The sequence below is a fragment of the Nycticebus coucang genome, chromosome 15 (genome assembly GCF_027406575.1).
Source record: "Nycticebus coucang isolate mNycCou1 chromosome 15, mNycCou1.pri, whole genome shotgun sequence".
In the NCBI taxonomy this organism is placed as follows: domain Eukaryota; kingdom Metazoa; phylum Chordata; class Mammalia; order Primates; family Lorisidae; genus Nycticebus; species Nycticebus coucang.
The window spans coordinates 75,506,390-75,531,728 of NC_069794.1; the positions used below are offsets into that span (position 1 = coordinate 75,506,390).

General features: G+C 40.7%; 1 pseudogene; it reads right to left on the reverse strand.

Annotated features, from left to right (window-relative positions):
• Positions 1-558: 558 nt before the first annotated feature.
• On the reverse strand, positions 559-1,591 carry LOC128566489 (protein arginine N-methyltransferase 1-like; annotated as a pseudogene).
• Positions 1,592-25,339: the final 23,748 nt, after the last annotated feature.

Here is a 25,339-nt window from a genome sequence, read left to right on the forward strand (position 1 = left end):
TGATGTCTGGAAAATGTTCTGCCTTTATTTATTCAACCACTTTGTCCCTTTCACTACTTGCAATTTTGAAGCAGCTTATAAAGCATGTAAGACTACTTGATATATCTCAGAGGTAACTGAATCTCTTTTCAATTTTTTGTTCAGCCTTCAAATATTTGAAACTATTTGAATAGTTTCTATTGTTATGTCTTCAAGTTTTTATTCTTTATTCTTCAATGTCTAATCTGCTTCTAAGTCTATCCAGTGAGGTTTTCATTATGTTTAGGCGCCAGAAGTTTTATTTATTTTTTTATTATGGTTTCCATATCTCTCCTTCATCTGTTGTCTTTAAGACCTTAAACATACTTTGCCCCCAGCTGATTTATTGGTGTAAATGTAAACTTATAAAAACATAAGTTATAAAAAACACAGTCACAATGTTCCCTTCCAACCCTTCAGTCCAGTTCCCTGAAGCCCCCTTCTGTGGGAAGGAGAGAGAGGAAGGGGCAGCCCCTAAACTGCCTAAGAATACAGCAGCCCCAGGGCCCTGCAGGGCCACCTGCAGAGCTGGGCACTGCCTCAGGACATCCCGTAGTTGATGGAACAGGACAGCTCAGATGGCTGGCCCTTGTAGTCTAGGTTGATGGTGAAGTCCAAGTTCAAGGTTGTTCTTGGCGTTGGACCACATGCCTATAGTACAAAAGATATCCTTGTGCATCTTCACCATCAGGTAGTCCCTCCATGTAGAACACCATATGCTTCCCATACATGTATGGGGACTTGGAGCTGGTGGAGAAGCTGGTCCTCTTGCAGTAGTATGTGGACTTCATGTTGAAGTAGGCCACCAGGGTATGCATATAGTCATTTTGCTTTAACTGCAGGCAGAAGGAAGAAGTGAAGGTCAGGTCTTTCACCTTAACAGTGTAGATGTCCAACCTCCTTTATGAAGTAGGCATTGGTGACAAGATGCTTCAGGTCCACCATCTTCACCATGGGCTCCTTGATGGCCACATCTTTCATGCAGGAATGTCAAAGTAGCACACATTCTTTCATAAGCAGATCTTGTAGGCTTTGTACTGTTGGTCCTTGATGGTCATCACATACAAAGTGACTTGGTCTGGGAAGATGAGGCCATCAGGCACCAGCCACTAGTCTTTGGCTTACAGCACAGTGTTGAGCATGGACTAGTAGAACAGGCAGTAGCCCATCCACTTGTTAACAATGATGTCTAACTTCTCCACCAGCAGCTCCACCTCCTCCACCTTCCCCTTGATGGTGGTTACCACGTGGTCTAACTTGTTGGCTTTGACAATCTTTACCACATAATCAGAGATACTGGAATAATGTGTGTCAATGATCTTATGGACCTTGGTCTTGGCAGTGAACATGCAGAAGATCTTTCTGCCTGAGCCCATGTCCAGCACCACCTTGTCCTTGAAGAGGTGCCAATTGTGAAACATGGAGTTATGGTACCTGAGGTGCACATCTCATCCTTCAGAATCTGCTCATGGATGCCAAAGTGGGCATAGGAGTGAAAGTACTAATCTCTAGATGTTATGTCTTCAGCATTGGACTTTTCGCTGCTTTCTGCCTGGCCAAAGGAAACCTCCATGAATCAGTTCAGAAGCTCAACTGCCTCCATCTTTGCCTTCACCTACTCCTACAGCCATCGAGACCATCCTACCTTTGAGTACCTGAAACATATTTATAATAGCTGTTTTTAAAGTTCTTGCATGTTAATTCCATCATCTCTGGCACTTCTGGCCCTGTTTTCATTGATTTACTTTTATCTTGGTTATGGATTTTATTTTCCTGCTCTGAATATCTAGTATTTTTCACTGAATATTAGACATCAGTAACTATTTATTGATAAATATCTGGATTTCATTTTCTTCCATTGAAGTATTTTGTTTTGTTTTGCTTTGTTTTCTGCAGAGAGATAAAATAGATAGAGTTATGGAGCCCCTTAATGCTTTAAGGTCTTGTTTTCATGATTTGATAAGATAAAGATTAAGGAGGGAGAGCAGAGATAAGATGGTGATGGAAGCCAGCTTTCCACAGAGGCTTCCATCCAGAAGGAGAGTTAAGGGACAAAAATTTAGTAAGTAACCTGGTGGATTTGAGCTGCATCAAGAGAGAAGGTGAAGAACGCACATCAACACTGCTGAGGCAAGCTGAGACCACAAGGATGCAAATAAAAGGTGCAAAATCCATCACCAAGTGGACGGGAGTCCCCCCTCCCTCATGAGACCAGCTCAAGAGCCCCACAAACAAACAAACGGGCAGAAATTAAAGGCCCTCCCACTAAACTCCACGGGAGATGCCTTCTAAAAACTGGACCTACCTCCCCTACTAGGGTGCCATGGCATTCTCCTGCCAGGCATAAAACTGTATCAAACTTTAAATATCCTTTGCCAGAAACCCTGAACTCCCAACATTCCCCCCAACTCACACTGATGTCTAGAGGCCTGTCCCCCAGGAGTTCAGATTCTTGGGTGATTTCTCAAGTGGAGTGCACAGTGCCCAAGCTGTGACTGGTCAGCGCTGACTCTGAGGCACGCGAGTGAGGAGAGGGCACCCGGCTGAGGGGGAGTCACGCCTCGGCGGCACTTCCCTGCTGCACGGTGCAGCAGCCCTCCTTGGGCAACAATACGGCCAGGCATAAAACTGAGTGAAACTGTACCTTCCCCATTTCCAGCACTGAGCTCCCAGCACTCCCCCCCACTCTCACTCGGGGGTCTGGGGGCCTGTCCCCCAGGAGTTCAGATTCTTGGGTGATTTCTTGAGGGGTGTGGACAGTGCCTGAGCTGCGACTGGTCGGTGCTGACTCTGAGGCATGCGAGCGAGGAGAGGGTACTCGGCTGAGGGGGAGTCGTGCCTCGTGGGCACTTCCCTGTGTCGTGGTGCAGCAGCCCTCCTTGGGCAACAATACAGCCAGGCATAAAACTCACTGAAACTGCAGCTTCCCCATTTCTAGCGCTGAGCTCCCAGCACTCCCCCCCACTCTCACTCGGGAGTCTGGGGGCCTGCCCCCCAGGAGTCTAGATTCTTGGGTGATTTCTCGTGGGGTGTGGACAGTCCCTGAGCTGTGCTGTCTCTGGGGGCGGAAGCGAGGAGAGGATGGTCGGCTAGAAGGGAACGCTCCAGACCTGCAGTTCCCTGAGACCACGGAGCTGTGGCTGTCTTCTGGCAGTGGTGAGGCCAGGCATAAAACTGTGTGGAACTCTGTGTTCTCAATACCTACAACTCTGGGCCTCAGCACTCTCCTTCGTCCCCACTCTCAGACCTGGAGGCCTGACCCCCAGGAGTACAGATTTTTCGGTGATCTCTTGAGGGGTGTGGACAGAGCATAAATGGTGGCTGGTCAGTGCTGACTCTGGGGCGCAAGACTGAGGAGAAAAGGGTCGGCTGGGTGCCCACACCAGAGCGGCAGTTCCCAGAGGTGGATCAACAGCCATTTTGTTTTTTTAACAGCAAAACGGCTCACTTCTGGATATTCTGAAGCCACACCCCCTGTCTCCCTGGGCAACCAGAGGAGGCCACCAGTGAGTAAAGGATTTGCCTGACACTGCTCACAGACCTGGGAAGCTTCCAGGCCAGGGCCGACTCAGAGAGGTGATCGGACACAAACCTCCAGCAGCAAAGACATTTGAACTCAGAACAGCCTGTCTTCAACTGATGATTTTAGCAGAAACAGAGACAGAATCCTGCAAAGTTGTCTGTTCTGTTCCATTAGCAACATCAATCAGGGGTGCAGCTAAGCCTGAGTGAACACCCGCCTCCCCACCTGCAAGAGAAATTATTCCCTGCATCGAGACAGGTGCATCAAGCACCCAAGGATGTCACGCCTCACCTCCTCCTGCTAGATAGGCAGACTGCAGAGGCCTGGCAGATTTCCTTGCGATTCAGGCAGGGGCAAACCCCTGGAGTATCTGTTCACTACAGGCAACTGGGTCAGCCATCTGCAGAGACACCAGTGACTGGGTTCTATGGAGGGGCAAAGTGGGTAAGGAGACATCAACCTTCCCAGACTGATCTATTTGCTAGGTGGCTCCTCCTGACTCCACACAGCACTGGAGTAAGCCATATCAGAGTAGTCACCAGACCCCTGTGTTCCAGTTCCCAGAGACTTCTTGAACTCTCCCACCCGAGACAGGTGCCGATTGAGACAATTGATTTGGACCTTCTGAACTGAACCAATAGACTGAGGACTTTTCAGGAGGCGCCCTAGGTGTGTGGTTGTAGGAAGATTTGATTCTCCTTTTTCAATTGGTGCCAGAGGTGGGCGGGTGGGGTGACTTAATTGCTGGTTCTTTCACACAGCTGAGACTTCAACCCAGAGTAAATGTTACACTAGGGTCGAAAAGAAACCAGCTGAAAACAAGACAGAACCACTTAGCCCCACCACACCAGACAGGGCCCCAGTTTCTCAGGCCACAACACTGTATGGGCCCTCAATAAAGCCCCAGGGGAAAAATCACAGGGAGTAAAATGACCATGGGGTGGAATCAGCGGAAAAACTCTGGTAACATGAATAACCAGAATAGATCAACCCCCCCAAGAAAAGATACAGCAGATGTAATTGAAGATCCCATTCATAAACAACTGGCTGAGATGTCAGAAATCGAATTCAGAATTTGGATTGCAGACAAGATTAATAAAATGGAATTAGGAATTTGAGGAGAAATTTAAAAGTTGTCTCAAGAATTTAACGAATTTAAAGACAAAACCACCAAAGACTAAGACACACTGAAGCAAGAATTTACAGCCCTCAAAGATATGAAAAATACAGTGGAATCCCTCAGCAACAGAATGGAGCAAGCAGAAGAAAGGATTTCTGACATGGAAGATAATGCCTTTGAACGCACCCAAACTCTCAAAGAGAAAGACAAATGGAGAGCAAAAACGGATCATTCCCTTAGAGAACTCTGGGATAATTCAAAGAGGAGTAATATACCAATAATTGGAATTCTGAAAATGATGAAGTGGCCTCAATGGGCATAGAGGCCTTTCTGCATGAAATTATGAAAGAAAAATTTCCAGACATGCCTAGAGATTCTCAAATTCAGATATCAGACAGCTTCAGAACCCCAGCATGATTCAACCCCAATAAGTCATCCCCCAGGCATATCATAATTAGCTTCACTAAAGTTAATATGAAGGAGAAGATTCTCAAAGCAGCCTGGTGAAAGAAAACCATTACATACAAAGGGAAGAATATTAGAATAATTGCAGATCTCTCTGCTGAAACTTTTCAAGCCAGAAGAGGGTGGTCATTGACTTTTAATCTCCTCAAGCAAAATAACTTTCAACCCCGGATCTTGTATCCAGCTAAACTGAGTTTGATTTACGATGGAGAAATTAAATTCTTTAATGACATTCATATGTTGAAGAAATTTGCCATAACCAAACTGGCTTTTCAGGATATTCTAAGACCTATCCTCCATAATGACCAACCGAATCCTATACCACAAAAGTAAACTCACTCAGAATCTTTGGATCAAACTCCAACTTTCACACTGGCAAAAAGATTAAAAATCTCCACTGGGCCTTTGAAAAACTCGATACTCAAAATTCCACCAGACTTATCAATATTCTCCATTAATGTGAACGGCTTAAACTGTCCTCTAAAGAGGCATAGGTTAGCGGACTGGATACAAAAACTCAGGCCAGATATTTGTTGCATATCAGAGTCACATCTTAACTTAAAAGACAAATACAGACTCAGAGTGAAAGGATAGCCATCCATATTTCAGACAAATGGAAATCAGAAAAAAGCAGATGTTGCAATTTTATTTGCAGATACAATAGGCTTTAAACCAACAAAGGTAAGAAAGAACAAGAATGGTCACTTCATATTTGTTAAGGGTAATACTCAATATGGTGAGATTTCAATTATTAATATCTATGCACCCAACCAGAATGCACCTCAATTTATGAGAGAAACTCTAACTGACATGAGCAACTTGATTTCCACCAGCTCCATAATAGTCGGAGATTTCAACACTCCTTTGGCAATGTTGGATCGATTCTCCAGCAAGAAGTTGAGCACAGAAATTTTAGATTTAAACTAACCATCCAATATTTAGATTTAGCAGACTCTACAGAACATGTCATCCCAACAAAACTGAATATACATATTTCTCATCAGCCCACGGAACTTACTCCAAAATCGACCACATCTTAGGTTACAAGTCTAACCTCAGGAAATTTAAAGGAATAGAAATTATTCCTTGCATCTTCTCGGACGACCATGGAATAAAACTTGAGCTCAGTAACAACAGGAATCTGCATACTCATACAAAAACATGGAAGTTAAATAATCTTATGCTGAATGATAGTTGGATCAGAGACGGGATTAAGAAAGAAATTGCCAATTTTTTGGAACAAAACGACAATGAAGACACAAACTATCAGAACCTCTGGGACACCGCAAAGGCAGTTCTAAGAGGGAAATTTATAGCACTGCAACCCTTCCTCAAGAGAATGGGAAGAGAGGAAGTTAACAACTTAATGGGACATCTCAAGCAACTGGAAAAGGAAGAACATTTCAACCCTAAACCCAGTAGAAGAAAAGAAATAATCCAAATTAGAGCAGAATTAAATGAAATTGAAAACGAATAATACACAGATCAATAAATCAAAAAGCTGGTTTTTTGAAAAGGTCAATAAAATAGATAAACCTCTGGCCAACCTAATCAGAAAAAAAAGAGTAAAATATCTAATCTCATCAATCAGAAACGACAAAGACAAAATAACAACAGACTCATCAGAAATCCAAAAAATCCTTAATGAATATTACAAGAAACTTTATTCTCAGAAATATGAAAATCTGAAGGAAATTGACTGATACTTGGAAGCACTTCACCTTCCAAGTCTTAGCCACAATCAAGTGGAAATACTGAACAGGCCCATATCAAGTTTCGAAATAGCATCAACTATACAAAACCTCCATAAAAAGAAAAGCCTGGGACCAGATGGTTTCACGTCAGAATTCTACCAAACCTTTAAAGAGGAATTAGTACCTATATTACTCAACCTGTTCCAAAAAGTGGAAAAAGAAAGAAGACTACCCAACACGTTCTATGAAGCAAACATCACCCTGATCCCCAAACCAGGAAAAGACCCAACAAGAAAAGAAAATTATACACCGATATCACTAATGAATATAGATGCAAAAATATTCAACAAGCTCCTAACAAACAGAATCCAGTGACACATCAAACAAATTATACATCATGACCAAGTTGGTTTTATCCCAGGGTCTCAAGGCTGCTTCAATATACATAAATCTATAAATGTAATACCGCACATAAACAAATTAAAAAACAAAGACCACATGATTCTCTCAATCAATGCAGAAAAAGCTTTTGATAATATTCAGCATCCCTTCATGATCAGAACACTTAAGAAAATTGGTACAGAAGGGATTTTTCTTAAACCGATAGAGGCCATCTACAGCAAACCCACAGCCAACATCATATTGAATGGAGTTAAATTGGAATCATTTCTACTCAAATCAGGAACCAGACAACGCTGCCCATTGTCTCCATTGCTTTTTAACATTGTAATGGAAGTTTTAGCCACCGCAATTAGGGAAGAAAAGGCAATCAAGGGTATCCATATAGGGTCAGAAGAGATCAAACTTTTGCTCTTCGCAGATGATATGATTGTGTGCCTGGAAAACATTAGGGACTCTACTACAAAACTCCTAGAAGTGATGAAGGAATATAGCAGCGTCTCAGGTTACAAAATCAACATTCATAAATCGGTAGCCTTTATATACACCAACAATAGTCAAGCTGAAAAAGCAGTTAAGGACTCTATCCCATTCACAGTAGTGCCAAAGAAGATGAAATATTTGGGAATTTACCTAACAAAATATGTGAAAGACCTCTATAAAGAGAACTATGAAACTCTAAGATAAGAAATAGCTGAAAATGTTAACAAATGGAAAAACATACCATGCTCATGGCTGGGAAGAATCAACATTGTTAAAATGTCCATACTACCCAAAGCAATATATAATTTTAATGCAATCCCTATTAAAGCTCCACTGTCATACTTTAAAGATCTTGAAAAAACAATACTTCGTTTTATATGGAATCAGAAAAAACCTCAAATAGCCAAGAAATTACTCAGAAATAAAAACAAAGCAGGAGGACCTCAGAGTATACTACAAATTGATAGTGATCAAAACAGCATGGTACTGGCACAAAAACAGAGAAGTAGATGTCTGGAACAGAATAGAGAACCAAGAGATGAATCCAGCTACTTACCATTATTTAATCTTTGACAAGCCAATTAAAAATATTCAGTGGGGAAAAGATTCCCTATTTAACAAATGGTGCTGGGTGAACTGGCTGGCAACCTGCAGAAGACTGAAATTGGACCCACACCTTTCACCATTAACTAAGATAGACTCTCATTGGATTAAAGATTTAAACTTAAGGCATGAAACTATAAAAATACTAAAGGAGAATGCAGGGAAAACCCTTGAAGAAATCGGTCTGGGCGAGTATTTTATGAGGAGGACCCCCCGGGCAATTGAAGCAACTTCAAAAATACACTACTGGGACTTGATCAAACAAAAAAGCTTCTGCACAGCCAAGAACACAGTAAGTAAAGCAAGCAAACAGCCCTCAGAATGGGAGAAGATATTTGCAGGTTGTATCTCCTGCAAATATTAAATATTAAACAAAGGTTTAATAACGAGAATCCACAGAGAACCCAAACGCATCAGCAAGAAAAAAACAAGGGATCCCATCGCAGGCTGGGCAAGGGATTTGAAGAGAAACTTCTCTGAAGAAGACAGGCGCACGGCTTTCAGACATATGAAAAAATGCTCATCATCTTTAATCATCAGAGAAATGCAAATCAAAACTACTTTGAGATATCATCTAACTCCAGTGAGACTAGCCTATATCACAAAATCTCAAGACCAGAGATGTTGGCATAGATGTGGAGAAAAGGTAACACTTCTGCACTGCTGGTGGGAATGCAAATTAATACATTCCTTTTGGAAAGAGATATGGAGAACACTTAGAGATCTAAAAATAGATCTGCCATTCAATCCTGTAATTCCTCTGCTGGGCATATACGCATAAGGCCAAAAATCACATCATAACAAAGATATTTGTACCAGAATGTTTATTGCAGCCCAATTCATAATTGCTAAGTCATGGAAAAAGCCCAAGTGCCCATCGATCCACGAATAGATTAATAAATTGTGGTATATGTACACCATGGAATATTATGCAGCCTTAAAGAAAGATGGAGATTTTACCTCTTTCATGTTTACATGGATGGAGCTGGAACATATTCTTCTTAGTAAAGTATCTCAAGAATGGAAGAAAAAGTACCCAATGTACTCAGCCCAACTAAGAAACTAATACAGCTTTCACATTAAAGCTATAACCCGTTACAATCTAAGAATAGGGGGAAGGAGGAAAGGGAGGGGAGGGAGGGGGGTGATGGGTACAGGGAGGGGGATTGGTGGGATTACACCAGCAGTGCATTTTACAGGGGTATATGCAAAACTTGGTAAATGTGGAATGTAAATATCTTGGCACAGTAACTGAGATAATACCAGGAAGGCTACGTTAACCATTGTGATGAAAATGTGTCAAACGCTCTATGAAGCTAGTGTATGATGCCCCATGATCATATCAATGTACACAGCTATGATTTAATAAAAAAAAAGATAAAGATTAAGATAAATTTTGTTAACATAAGATTAAAAGTCCAGAGTAGTTCTTTCTCTAGACTTTAGCTCTGCTCTCAAGATATGGCCCTTTTGAAGCCTCAATGGAATATCTCAAATGTTCATCAAGTCTTTATACCCCGTTTGACTAGAACATGAGTCCTGTGGGCATTCTGGGAGTTAATTGTTAAGTTTGTATCTCTCTAGTAGTTTCTCTTTGCTAAATTTTATTGTGTTTTACTCTATACATGTGTAGCTTAGCATCTAGCTAGTCGTGTTATGTTATCCCTATAGAAATTCAGGAGCTTTTCTGTGTACAGCATCTTTCTCAACAGTACTCTATTGCAGCAAATTCCAGCTGCTTCAGCCTCCTCAAACTTCTATCTCAGTCTCCTCAACTTAACGGGAGGATTAAACTACTTGTGTTCTTCTTCCTTGCACTATGATCTATAAACTGCCTAACGAAAGGGTGGCAATGAGAAAGCCACTTTGATTATTTCCTTTCCTGTAAGGATTATAAACCTGTGCTGCCCTTTGTCCAATGTCTGCAAATAGTTCTTTTATTTTTTTTTCCAGTTTTCTAATAGTTTAAATCAGGAAAGCAGTATTAGTTACCATTTTATGATTGCAAGTGGAGTCCCCCCAGATAATCTATTTTATTTATTTATTTAAAAAAAATATTTTTTAATTGAGGCTCTTGCTTTTTTGCCCAGGTTTGTTTCAAAAGCCACAGCTGAAGCAATCCTCCCACCTCAGCCTCCTGTAAGTGACACTGTGCCCTGTTGGATAATTTTTAAACACAGCTTTATTAAATAACCAAGCCATCCATTCAAAGTATACAATTCAGTGGTTGTTAGTATATTCAGATATATGCAACCATCACCACAGTTTTAGAACACTTTTATCACCTTAGAAAGAAACCCTGTAGACTTTAAATACTAACACTTTATGCACTCATCTTCCCTCCTGACCTGAGAAACCACTAATCTACTTGATATCACTATAGATATTTGCTTGTTCTGGACATTTCATATGAATGGAATCATATTGTATGTGGCCTTTTGTGACTGGCTTTTTTTGAGTAGCAGAATGTTTCCATATTTAATTTATGGAGGAGCATTTATCAGTACTTTATTCCTTTTCATGGCTGAATAATTTCTCATTGTATGGATAGACTGCATTTTATTTATCCATTCATGGATACTTTTTATAAAATTCTAATTGTTTTTTTGTCCCAGGGTTTTGTCTTATTCCTTTATCTTCCTTCAAACAGATATAAGAATATTGGTTCATTTCTTCAGAGGTGTCATTTTGTCAGGACAGAAAATAGATGTAGACTTCAAGAAAGAATTCCTAGTCTTTGCTTCTAAAAACTCACTAAATAGAAAAGGGTCTGAGAGATGTAGCTGTGTCCTAGACTTGCAGAGGGATTTGAAAGGAAATGCCGTGAGAGGACGTGTTCCAGCACAGGAGTGGCTTTCCTTGGGGTGTGAAACCCTGGGTGTGGGGATGTGTATCCTTCCCAAAGGTTCCAGTTCCAATTTCCTGACACAGAAGTCTCATAAAGCTGCCAGGCCAAAAGGGAGCATGTGTCTTAGTGGTGACTTGTGTGGGCAGATGATAGAAAAATGAGGTGCTCCAATGCTCTTCACTGTGTAAAAACCCTGGAAAGTTTGTATAGCCTGGAGCGGAGCCCCAAGAATTATTGAGCTTGAACTTCCTAACAGTCCTTTTGGATATGAAAATAATAATAGAGATTAAATTGATTTATAGAAAATAAGGAGATGTTGATTCTTACACATGTGAGCTTGAGGCCTGAGATTACAAACTCACTATGAGTTGACTAAAATCAAGCATATCATACAAATTTCACACAAAATGTGACTCAGAGTGACATAACATCCTACTTAAAGATATGTTTTATATGTTGTCTGTGAGTTTTAAAAACACAAAGTTTCTGAGGGACCCCTTTCCTGTTAGGCAAGATAGCTTTGTTATGCAGCATGATATCCTTTATCTTTTTTTCCCAAAACAACTTGTAGCAAAGTTTAAATTTTGGTGAAACATATGCTTTTAATTTCATACTTCAGACTGAGCTGATGAACAAATTATCTAATAGTCACAAAAAAAAGAAATACATTTGGTAAAACATTGAAGACAAAATAAAAAAAAGTAAATAAGTTTCCCCTGTTATTTATACCCAGGGATCAAGACTCAGTCAATATACAAATAATAGACTGGCTGGCCAAGGCCACAGAAGACAGTGAGTGGGCATGCCAGACCATACCAGTCTTAGTGAAGGAGAGGAGCATATAGGATACAATGATCTGTATCTTAGTCAAAGACGAAACCAGTAAAGGCAGCATTTCAAGTCTTTCTTTCACTTTCCATATGCTTTTCACTTTTAGTAGTGTCATAACAACGGACTAGTTCTTCCTGAGTGATCACAGATTGTTCTGTTTGAGAAAACGCATACCCACCTGGAAGAGCAAAGCACAGAGGAACCTGTTAGGAGCACTAATATTCAGTGACCACGCTGGTGACAGAAATTGAGACTCTGGCTGGAATGGTACACAAAGGCTATGTCAGCCAGACCAGTAATTAGGGCAAGGAAGGTGGCAGATACGATGAGGGCATGGTGATGGAGCAGCTTCTGAGCCAGGCTGTACTGGAATTATTTGGGAGTAGGTTTAGACATGCCCACTCTGGGTCCACAGTTGCTCTGTGGGGAGCCAGATGCCAGTGTGTGCTTTTCACAGCCCTCCTGAGGATGCTAATGTGCATCATGGCCTATGTGAAAACAACTCCTATAGAATGCAACTTGGCCAGTGCTGTGTCACCCTTACTATCTGGACCACCTTTGGCACTTGCCAAGGTTGTGAGCAAGCAGTTGCTCTGAGCTGGTCTGAAAAGCTCAAACAACGGCCTCATGGCTCCCTGACTTCCTTTCCTCCATGTTCAAGAAGAGAGGCTCTAAAAATATCTGAATCTTGAAAGTGACACCTGCAACTGCATAGAAAAGTGACACCTTGAAAGTGACACCTGCAACAAGCATAGAAAAGTAATTTATGAAGCTGGAACTATGCTGGGGAACACCACGTAATATTCACATTAAATTTGGTAAAGACTTCATAGCAGTGGACACATTTCTCTTTTAAAACTTGGCTAATTTAGATAGGTTTTCAAAGTGTTTTACTCACGTGTAAATAAATAACAAGGATAGAAGTAGAAATTCCCAGAGAAATGCATTCATTGATCAACTCTGTATACCCTGGGAGGATTAATTTTATAATCGTTTCTGAAAGCAGCTCAGGGCACTCATTATAGAGCACTAACAAGTATTTCCATCCTACTCTAACTTGACCTTGAAAGGTTCGACCATAGAGAGGTCACCCTTGAATAACATTCAGATTAAAATAACAACACACAGATCTAGGCAATCACTATTTCCATACCAAAATATCTAAGGCTTAGCACTTGGTTCGTGAATGACAATGGATTTACTATGAGCAGCCATGCTCTTTGAAAGAAGAAAAACTATAAATGGCATTTAAATCTACATGTCATCTACCAAAATATTAATTAAATGAAATGCTCCTATGTGGAAGGAAGGACAAGTGGACCACAGCCTTCTTTGTGCACCAGAATCACCCGGGGAGCTGGGACACTCCCAGGAACCCAACAGAAATGCTAGACTAGGGTTCTCCAAATTGAGTGTGCACCAGAATTTGGCTGGTGATGTCTCTGCCTCACATCCAGAGATTTTATTTATTGCGTCAGTGTGGGGTCTAAGAACTGGCACTTCAAATAACTTCCCAGTAGTGCTTCTGCTGCTGGCCTAGCACCAAACACTGCTGTTTCAGGTTAGTTCATGACAGTCTCTGGATGGACACCAGTATCAGTACTTTCCAACCCCTTGGGATTTCCTCTTCTCTTTCTTCCCTTCTGCCTTCCTTTTTGCTTCGGGTATGTTCAAATAGAAACTCATGTAGAACCTCAGAGTGTAAAAAAAATAAACAACAGGTGTTTCTCATGAAAACTTTTAAACCTTACAGTGCCAGGTGGTTCTAAGGAACAATGAAATAATTCCCTTCAGGAAAAGGGACTGAACATGCCTGGGTGTGACCCATAACCCCTGCAGAAGATTTCCTGAACTTTCTGCAGCTTCCCTTTGTGAACAGAGGGTCACACTAAGTCAGCCATGAAAACAACCCCAGATGGAAAAAATTTTAAATATTCTAATCCTAGAAGAATGGAGGATGACATAAATGAAGAGATGAAAAAGAATCCTCATGCCCTCTTCGTGGAAACTGTCAACCTTTTAAATGATCTCCTCCTTACTCAAATGGAGAAGCAAAACCTTTCTTTTTCAGATGCTCATTTCTGTGTTTTAAATTTTTGACCTAAATCTTCAGGGTATAGGATTGATTTGTGGATTTGGCCCATTGGGAATGTTTCTCCTCAGTCATGAACCAAGTGGAAATTCCAGGAGCTGATGAAGGCCCAGTTGTCTCTTATATCACATCATCAAGGACCTGGGTAATGTTTTGAAATTTGTCAGCTTTTATACATTATCATTATATTGTAATTTCTTTCTCATTCGAAATATATATTTGCTTTTAAACCTAATTTTGCATTTGATGTTTTGTATTCCTTTCCAAAAGAGGGTCTCCCAAACTATATAAAGATATGGCCTCACAAAACCTGAATCTGCCATTATATTGTGGTCTACAGCAGAAGACTACTCAGAACCTACAAAGCAACAAACCTGCTGAGAGACTTCACAAGCAACAGGAGATAATGTGAGTAACACCTTAGGATCTTCTGTAATCCAATAAAATGTCTAGCCATTCAATAGTATTTTCTATTTTAATACTTAAAAATAGTGAGCCATGACAGTGATTGTTTCTTACATAATGAATACTTTTAAAAAAGTAACTGAAGTGTAGTGCTAGGAGCTCAGTGGGTAGGGTGCCGGCCACATACACTGAGGCTGCTGGGCTCGAACACAGCCCAGGCCTGCTAAATGACAATGACAACAACAACAGAATGATAGCCGGGCATTGTGGTGGGAGGCTATAGATCCAGCTACTTGGGAGGCTGAGGCAAGAGAATCACTTAAGCCCATGTGTTTGAGGTTGCTGTGAGCTGTGACACCACAGCGCTCTTCCAGGGGGACAGCTTGAGACTCTGTCTCAAAAAAACAAAAAATTAACTAAAATATATTTTTTTCTTTTTGCCATGAGCATTCAATGCTATCTTGAGGTCCTTCATGTTATCCATATTATAAAAGGTTTTGTACTGGTTTTAGGATTCCCGTGAAATTCCTGCATAAAGCACTGATTCCTCTAACTGAATACAGATACATATAGCCTTTTGCCCTTTATGCTGCCTAAAATGATCACAGTAACAGGGAAAACCAAGTGAGTAGAGGCACTGAAGCTCAGACATGATAACTAACTTGTCTCATGTGTCATAGCTGGTTGAGTAGCAGAACTGGGATGCAGCTTCCCATCTATCGAATCCCACACCTATGCTCTTGGACTGAACAACGTAGCATTTTGGAGTGGGGAAGATTGAAGTTCAAGTCTGTTCTCCACCAGTAAATAGTGATGGAATCTAAGAAAAGTGACTTAAACTTGCTGAGCCACCATGTTTTTTTTCTGTAAATGCACATCCATCAGCTTTTCTTTTACTTAACAAGTATCTAATACCTATCTCCACATAGTGTCTTCAATGATGTAGTGGAATAAAGAGGTCAGGTGTTTAAAAGATGCACAAGCTCGCTGTATGTGTTCAATAAATATTGGGTCCATTTTGCCCATATTTATAGTTTGCATTGGAAAGATGAAAGAAGGAATAAGAGAAGGAATCATTTGGTGGGCTTACGTAATTTAGCCTGGACTGTTAACAACAACGTTCCTTCAACAAAATGTTTGTTGAGGACACACTATGTATGGGGTATTCTTCTTTATGCTTGGAATAAGCTAGTGAAGAAAACAAAAATCCTTGCTCTTATGGAGGTTACATTCAAGCAATGTAATAGGGAAAGATACCATAAAAAGTTAATCATATAGTACCTAAGAGGGTAATAATGAGCTACACACCAAAGAAAAAGCAAACTAGAGACAAGATGGTTGGGTAGAAACAGATAAGTCAGGATGGGCTTCATTGAGAAGGAGATATTTGGGTAAGGACTGAAGGAAGTGAAGTGGTGTGTCATGCAGATACATGAGGGATTAGCAATATAGGCAGAAGATAGGTCCAATGCAAAGGCCCCAGGGCAAGAGCACTGCTGACACCTTAGGAGAAGAGCACAGAGGGTAGCACTGAATGAGGGAGGAGGAGATAACCCCAGGGAAGTAATGGGTTCTAGATCAAATGAGACTTTGCTGGCCACTCTAAGGAATTTGGCTTCTACATTAAGTGTGATGGACAGCAATTGCAGGGCTTTTAGCAAAAGATTGATTTGTTTGCTCTGATGTTGTATAACTGGACCACTTTGACTGCTGCATGAAGAGCTAGGACAGAAGCTGGAAGACTTGTCAGGAGGTTGTTGCTGTAGGGGAGACAGAAAGTTCAGATCAGGGTGAGAGCAATGGAGAGAGTGAGAAGTGGACAGACAATATATAATGTGACAGGAGAACCAATGCAATGGCATAATGTGTGAAAGGAAAAGTGGAATTAGTAATGACCCTGAGGATTTTGGCCTGAGCATCTGTAAGTATGGAGTTGTTATCAGCTGAGACGGGCAGTGCTTTAGTTGGAACAGGTTTGGTGCAAAAGGAAACCTGGAACTCAGTTTTGGACATGTCAATTGGATATTGAAATGTCCATTAATGACCAACTCGGGAGGTTTGGATTTCGGATTTGAGAGAGAGAGAGATGTGGACTGGACAAATATATTTGGAGGTTATAAACATATGGCTGGTATTTAGAACCCTGAGACTAGATGAGATTGTCAGTGGACTGAGTGTAGAAAGAGAAAAGAGAAAAAAATTAAGAATGCAACAATGGGAAATTAAAATATTAAGAGATTGGGGAGAAAAAAAGAAATCATTCAAAATGAAAAAGGAGTGTTCTGCAAGGTAGAAGGAAACTCAGAGAGTGTGGTGTACTGGAAACCAGATAAAGAAATGCATCAAGGAGGAGGAAGCCACCCACTGTGCCATCTGCTACAGAAAGACCAATTAGGGTCAGAGAGAGAATGGAGCATTAGATGCAGTAACATGAACGGTGCAGGTGGTCTTGACTAGAGCAATGTCAGCTGAGCAGTGGGAGTGAAAACCTGAATGGAGTGAGTTTAAAAGAGAATGGGAGAAGAGCCATTGGAAGCAATGGGCATACATACTTTTATCAAAAACTGCTGCTGCAAGGGAGTACAATGAAATAAAGCAAAATCTAATGGGTAATGTGTGGTTGAGAGAAAGGTCTTATTTCTAGGACAACCTGTCCTGCATGCTGGTGAGAATGATTCAGTAGAGAACAACAACAACAACAACGAAAAAGATGAAATGGAAACTTCAGGAGAGAATTGCTGGGGCAAAATTCTTGGGTAGGCAAGAGCAGATGGCTCCAATTGCACAAATAGAGTGGGCATCAGACAGGTGTGGAGAGCCAAACTTTGGAAACAAGTGGAAAGTCAGAGTACATGGGTGGGCATAGCTGGCAGGGTGAGGGCTGAGGAAGTTCATTTCTCCTTCCATTTTCTCAGGAAAGTAGAAATCAGGGCATGAGTTGGGAGAGATACTAACTCAGACCCTTAAGATGTCTGCTCTGCTTTGTTTTCTTGTGCTGGTTTATCTCCATCTGTTAATTCAGCCATTTCTTTCTATATTTTTCTGGGGAGGTGGACCCAGTATAGGCTGCAGAAGCAGTGTGTATGTGTTTGTATGTGCATATTTGTGTGCATATGTGCCCCAAACAGTGATCCATTTAAAGAGGTCTAAGTCTCAGTAATACAAAAAAAAATTGTCAATAAGAGAACTTAGATACTACCCTTCATCTTAGGCAAAAGGCTAAGAAGTGAAGTAAGAGAACTTGGAATTTTAAAATTCTACAACTTTTAGTGAATACTTTGGCAAAGAAGGAGAAGGCAAAGAAAAGAAGAAGAAGTAGTGGGGGGCAAGGAGGTCTCATTTCCAACAAATATAATCTGTTCCTCCATTGTCACTACTTTTTTGTTTGACTTCTTTCCTTTCCCAATAAAGCATTCAGCACTCAGAGTACTTAAGCCTTCTTCCATCTAGGCATTTCTTAGATACATTGCTTATTAAAGGAGGGGGAAATGAAATGACTTTTAAATGTTTTCATGCCTCACTGGGTAATGTTAACTCTATACCAAAAAAAAAGAGTGTGTAAATTGTCTTTGGGTAAAAATTATTTGGAGCCAAATACCACTTTTGCCTTGAAAGTGATAGGTCTGGAGTCCTTTAGAGGATCTTAAAAATATCAGGATTTTACATTTAAGGATTTTATGATTTTAGGAACAGGAGACCAGAAATAGCTTTCTTCCAAATTAACCTTGCTTTGGCCAAGCACATTAATTTTTCTAATCTAACTGATTAGAGGACTTCTCTAATCTAACTAATTATTTTTTATAATTGTAGTAAATACACATAACAAAGTTTATGATCTTAACCATTTTTGAGTATATAGTAGAGTGGCTTTATGTACATTCATATTTCTGTGCAACCATTATCCCTGTCCATCTCCAGAGCTCTTTACACCTTGCAAAAGTGAAACTTGCACCCATAGAACACACTATATTCCTCCCTTCTCTCAGCCCCTGGCAGACACTCTGCTGCTTTCTGTATATAGGAGATTGACTGTTCTAAGGATCTCATATAAATGGAGTCATATGTATTTGTCCTTCTGTGTCTTGCTTATTTCCCTTAGCACAATATCCCTAAGTTGAACAACCTGCTTTTAATTACTCATCTTTCAATGTCATGACCCACTTCACAGTGTATTACTTACGTGGGATACTTAGATCAACAGAAGTGTCCTGGAAGATGACCTTACTGGGCTGGGTACTTGTAGACATTTGGCGATTTGTTGCTTGTGCCCTAGGAGTGAATAAAACATGGATTGACTTTTTAGTTCATTGGAACAGATCTCAGATGAATTTACTGGGAAAAAAATCAAGTTACAAAGTGAAGGTAAAAAACTACTCACATTTTGGAGAACATCCATGTATTGAAAATAAAATCATCATTATTAGGACACTCTCAGCAAGGTATTGTTTCTAAAATAGCGTTTTGCTGTGAGCATTTGTTAGGTACAGCTCTCCCAATGTCCTTTCCAAATAGTGAAACTGAGCAATAAATGAATATTAGCCCTCTGGTTTCCTACATCACTTAGAGCTTATGGTGTGTATCTTACAAACCTCTATCTCCACTTCCTTTCCTAAAGGCAAAGTGTAGTAAACCACACTGGTTAAGACTTGGCAATCTGTGTCAGGAAAGGTCAGTCATAGGCATGAAGTGACCTCCTTCTTCAGTTCACAGAGCTTACCACAGTGGAAGTCCCAGTGTGAGACTTTCTAAATTCCAAATAGTAGGGTAATTTTATGAACTTGTCCCCTCCAAGGCTGCCACATCTGTGGGTATAGTTAAGGAAGTTCATGGTTTTCTTTTTATTTATTTTTTCCCTATAAGCCAAAAGATGGGTTTTCAAAAAAAACCCATATAATTCAGCCTGTTCTGTTTTCTCACTTCTTGGATATCACCAGGTCATGGGAGCCTTCTGCTATGTCAGACTTGCCATATACTCTGGTACTTCCAGGGAGTTGAGAGGCTCGAAGTTATGTGGCAAATTACAGCTGCCATCAGAAAACACAGCTGCACCCCCCCACCATGGCCTCCTGCAGGAAGAGGGTCTCCCCAAAGCCAGCTGCCCCTGTGACTTGGTTCCTATTGCTAAAGCTTCATCCTCATGTCCACAGCCCGTCCCTGTTGCCAAGCTGGAATTCTTCCCTTCCTGTTTAGAGAAAGGTTTCTAGAGATTATCTGGTGAGAGAAGAATTGAAACCTTTCATAGTAGTTAAAAGAATCAAATTAGGATTTTATTTTTGCTGATACATATAGGAGCTGAAGTGCATTTGGCTCTGGGCTTTCTAGTATGTATTTATTCATTTACATTTTCTCCTCCTCCTCCTTTTTCTCTCTCTCTTTCTCTCTCATATTTGCCACAAATAAAACGTGTACATGATTCAAAATATTAAAAAGAAAATAAATAAAGGTAGAATGCTAACACTCTACCTTCCTTGCTTCCTCTCTGCCTGGTGCCTTACTTCCAGTCCTCACTGGTAATCACTAGCATTAGTTTCTTGGGTAATTTTGCAGATCTGCTTATGTAAATAAAAGTGGTTATGTATTCTTATTATCCCCATCCTTTGCACAAAAGGTTCGTATCATACATGGTGTCTGCATTTGATTCCTTTCATTAATACATCTTAGACTTATTTTCATATCAGTACACAGAGAGCTTCTTCATTCCTGTTTGTGGCTGGAGAGTATTTCAGTATGTGGTTATATACCACACAGGTATGGTTGCCTCTAAATATTTGCTATTCCAAATATTCCTGCAATCTTTAACATTGGGATATATGCAAGTTTATGGGGGAAATTCCCAGAAATGGCATTTCTGAGTCACAGGCTATGTGCATTTGTTTTTCTGATAAATAACAAAATAGAACCAAATTAATTTCCATCAGTCTTTCTTTCCCAACATCTTCCTCAACCAAGGGTTGCCAACTATATGGTAAATGAAAATTGTCTTTCCCATGTACTTATCATTTTCACTTTTATTATGATTAAAGTGAAGCAATTTTTTAGAAGTTTAAGAACTATTTGTGTTTCTTTTACTATGAACTGTTTGTTTATATAAATATGTACCTATCTTTCTATTGCGTGGTAGTCTTTCTCTTGCTAATTTCTGCAAACAGTTTGTCTACTTGAGATATTAGACATTTTTTAATGTGAATTTTTCTGAGTATACTTATATTGTGTTTACATTTTTATTTTAGTTTCTTCTATTGTAGTTCCTTTTTATTATTTTTGCCTATGTTGCCTAGGCAAGCCTCAAACTCTTGCCCTGAAGTGATGTGTGATCCTCCTGCCTCAGCCTCCTGAGTAGTGAGGACTACAGGTGCATACCACCATGTCCAGCTATGACGTTCATGCATATAATAAAGTGCATATGTCCTAGCAGAAGTGAGTAGATTGGTCTGAGCTCACAAGCTTGAGACCAGCCTGAGCAAGAACAAGACCCCGTCTCTAAAAAATAGCCAGGTGTTGTGACAGGTGCCTATAGTCCCAGCTACTTGGAGGCCAAAGCAAGAGAATCACTTGAGCCCAAGAATTGGAGGTTGCTGTGAGCTATAATGTCATAGCACTCTACTGAGGGTAACAAAGTGAGTCTGCCTTCAAAAGGTAAGTACAGTGATTTTTGGAAAAGGTATTTACTGTGTACCCATTTCTAAAATCAAGATGTAGAACATTTTCTTTAAGTTTGAAATCTTTCTCTCAAAACTTTCTAGTCAAAGCCTCAATAAGTAACAATTGTTCTGATTTCTATCACTGTTGATTAGTTTTGACTGCTTTAAAATTTATGTAAAGGAAATAATACAATATAGTATTTGGCTTCTTTCTCTGAATAAAGTGCTTTTGAGATTTGCTCATGTTTTAAGTAAACCAAGAGTTTATAATTGTTTTGTGTTTAGTAATATTCCAACGTATGAATTATCTGATTTGCATTACTCATTCCTATGTTGGGGATTCCAGTTTCCAAACAGTTTCCAGTTTGGGGCTGTTGTAAAAAAAAATTTCAACAACACACAAGTCTTTTGTGGGCATATATTACAATTTTTCTTGGGCAAATACCCAGAAATGGAACTCTTGGTTCACAGGATATGTGTTTGTTTAAACTGATTGGAATTGGCTAATTATACCAACCAATCAAAAGACTTCTGACTGCTTTACACTCTCATCAATACCTGGTTCTGTCAGGACTGAGCAAGGAGTAGGTGATCATTCATTTGCGTTACATTTGTCTGCACTTACACCTGACTGCTTCCTAAATATCTTCAAATGTGCACTTTTCCCTCTTTAACCAGGACATGTCATGAGTTTGCTTTTGATCCTTTCCTTTATGCCTCACACAGTGCACAAAATGTAGCAATATTTTAGATAGTCCATAGATTGACCCTTTTCCTCATAGTCCCTGTTTACATATTACAAATGTAGAGCAAGCCCACTTAAAATCAAACTCAAGTTTATGCCCAGGCTCACATACAAGCCCAGCACGGAAGTCTGTTGTTACTACTGATAGGAAGGAACAAGGTACTTCTGCTTAGAAGATCCAGGTCGTTCAGACAACTCTAGAGATAGTGTGGGTATAGAGATTAAAACTGTTATTGCACATTTCATTCCTATAAACCTCCTGACATTTCTAGCATTTTTTTTTTTTATTGTTGGGAATTCATTGAGGGTACAATAAGCCAGGTTACACTGGTTGCATTTGTTAGGTAAAGTCCCTCTTGCAATCATGTCTTGCCTCCAGAAGGTGTGGCACACACCAGGGCCCCACCCATCTCCCTCCTTCCCTCTGTCTGCTTTTCCTTCCCCCCCTCCATGACCTTAATTGTCACTAATTGTCCTCATATCAAAATTGAGTACATAGGATTCATGCTTCTCCATTCTTGTGATGCTTTACTAAGAATAATGTCTTCCACTTCCACCCAGGTTAATACAAAGGCTGTAAAGTCTCCATTTTTTTTAATGGCTGAATAGTATTCCATGCTGTACATATACCACAGCTTGTTAATCCATTCCTGGGTTGGTGGGCATTTAGGCTGTTTCCACATTTTGGCAATTGTAAATTGAGCTGCAATAAACAGTCTAGTACAAGTGTTCTAACCCCAGTGAGAATGGCCCACATCACAAAATCTCAAAACTGCAGATGCTGGCATGAATGTGGAGAGAAGAGAACACTTTTACACTGCTGGTGGGACTGCAAACTAGTACAACCTTTCTGGAAGGAAGTATGGAGAAACCTCAAAGCACTCAAGCTAGACCTCCCATTTGATCCTGCAATCCCATTACTGGGCATCTACCCAGATGGTTTGTTTTCTTGATGCTATCAAATATGGACCAGTGGGATTAGGCAGCAGGTGTGAAAGGCAAAATGTGTGATTTTTTTTTCTTCTTTCTCCTAGGCAATAGGAGAATGGGAACAATTCAGACAATGAACGAAACCCTGCTCCTTTTGTCTTGCCATATAGCTCCCTGTCTTCCTATATCCACAGCCTCATGCAGGGGTAGGAGAGAGAGAGGGGCTGCTGTCCTGGCATGTCCACACCTGTGTGCAAAAACCTGCAGGGGAAGTGGCAGATTCTCTGCCCCAAAATACATATGCCTATGTGTTCCCCAACCACCAGAGGTTGAAATAAAGCCAGTGCGCCTAAGCTTAAGGCACCTTCTGTGAGGATCATGGTAAGAGGGAGCTGTGAAAAGACTAAGCTTTCTTTAAAAACTGTTTGAGGTGAAATGAAAACATGATTTTTCAAAAGGAGGCATAAGAAGCCCCCTTTGGTAATAACCAGACATTGGAAGTGAAAGCCACAATGCATGGAGAACTCAAAGCATTTGTTTGCGCAGGTTGGGGTGGGGGTGGGGGTGGGAGGGCACGCAGAGGGTAGGGCACTGTAGGTCACAGAAAGGATTCTTTTGGGGAGGAGAGAAGAGAGACCTGGGGAGGTGAAGCGCAGGAAGAGACATGATCCACTTTACAAAACCACCTCCCTCTGCCCATCACAGGAAGACCTGTGAATAGATTGCTCCAATAACCCCAGAGAGAGAAAGGGGTGGCTTAGACCTGGGGAACATTGTAGAATCCGTAAGTTGTGGTCTTCTTAATTTTCTGTGAAGGTAATTTGAGCAGGATTTTCTGAGTGATTAGTGTGGAATACAAGGGAGAACATGAGACAGAGTCTAAGATTTGGGGCAGAGGAACCAGGAGAATGGAGTTGCCGTCCCTGCAGGGAAGCCTCAGGACCTGCCTGAGGAGAAGGGAACCACACCTCAAGGCAAGTGAAAGTCAAGTTGCATCACTGGGAGTATGAAAGGACCTGGGAGGGGAAGGTGGGAAAAAGAACAAGGAGAATGGATGGGTTCCTAACCAAAATTGCAATAAAGACAACAGCCTTACCTCCTTTCCAATAGTTTGGAAATATCAAATCCTGTAACTTTGTTTCTTGCCAGCTCCCGAACCTCCTCTAGAAAAGTCTTGTAGGAATTTCTTATCCTATATCAAGTGGGAAAGATAAAAAGAACTTAACACATGAGCTTTACATGCTGTAATGACTCCTTTCTCCCCTGCCAGGTGAGAGCTGGGTATCCTTTGGCTATAGGCGATGTGGTGGAAGGTAACCTAATGTGCACAGCCTCCATGCGCAGCCCAGGTACTCTTTTCCTAGTAGCTGATATCATTGACAGGGCAGTGCAGGGCAGAGCTGTCCCAAACACCATGGCCTTCCCATGCAAGCCTACAGATGCATCTTCTGTGTGTTTAGATGGCAGGGGGGCCCTCACTCCAGAAGGTAAGGTAATTGAAAATTCATAGGACCAGGACATGATTCTGTATGGTTTGTTCTACCACTGTCACTTTTTGGAAATCGTTTTTTTTTTGTTTTTTTTCACTGAGATTTTCTTTTGTTATTGTTTGGGTTTCATTGAGGGTAGAAAGAGTTAGGTTACACTGATTGCATTTGTTAGATAAAGTCCTTCTTATAATTGTGTCCTTCCCCAAGAAGTATGCTATACGCCGTGACTCACCATCCTCCTCCCCCCTTCCCTCTTCCCCAGTTGCTCAATCCCCTTCCCCACTTGTATTAGCTCATCTACTGCCTTCATATTAGAATTGAGTACATTGGATTCTTGCTTCTCCACTCTTATGATTCTTTTTTTTTTTTGAGACAGAGTCTCAAGCTATCATCCTGGGTAGAGTGCTGTTACATCATAGCTCAGAGCAACCTCCAACTCTTGGGCTCAAGCAATCCTCTTACCTCTACCTCCCACGTAGCTGGGACTATAGGTGCCTGACACAATGCCCAGCTATTTTTTTGGTGTAGTTGTTATTGTTGTTTGGCAAGCCCGGGCCTGGTTTGACCCTACCAGCCCAAGTGTATGTGGCCAGGGCCCTAGCCACAGAGATACAGGCACCAAGTCACATTATTATGATTCTTTACTAAGAAGAATGTGTTCCAACTCCATCCAGGTCAATACAAAAGATATAAAGTCTTCATCTTTTTAAATGAATTAATACTATTCCATGATATACATATACCACAGCTTGTTAATCCATTCTTGGGTTAGTGGTCATTTAGGCTGTTTCCATGTTTTGGTGATTGTAAATTTAGCTGTGGTAAGCAGTCTAGTGCAAATGTCCGTATGATAAAACGATTTTTTTTCTTCTGGGTAGATGACTAGTAATAGGATTGCAGGATCAAATGGGAGGTCAAATTTGAGTTCTTTGAGAATTCTCCATTCTTCCTTCCAAAAAGGCTATATTAGTTTGTAGTCACACCAGCAGTATAAAAGTGTTCCCTTCTCTTCACATCTACGCCAGCATCTGCAGATTTGAGACTTAGTGATG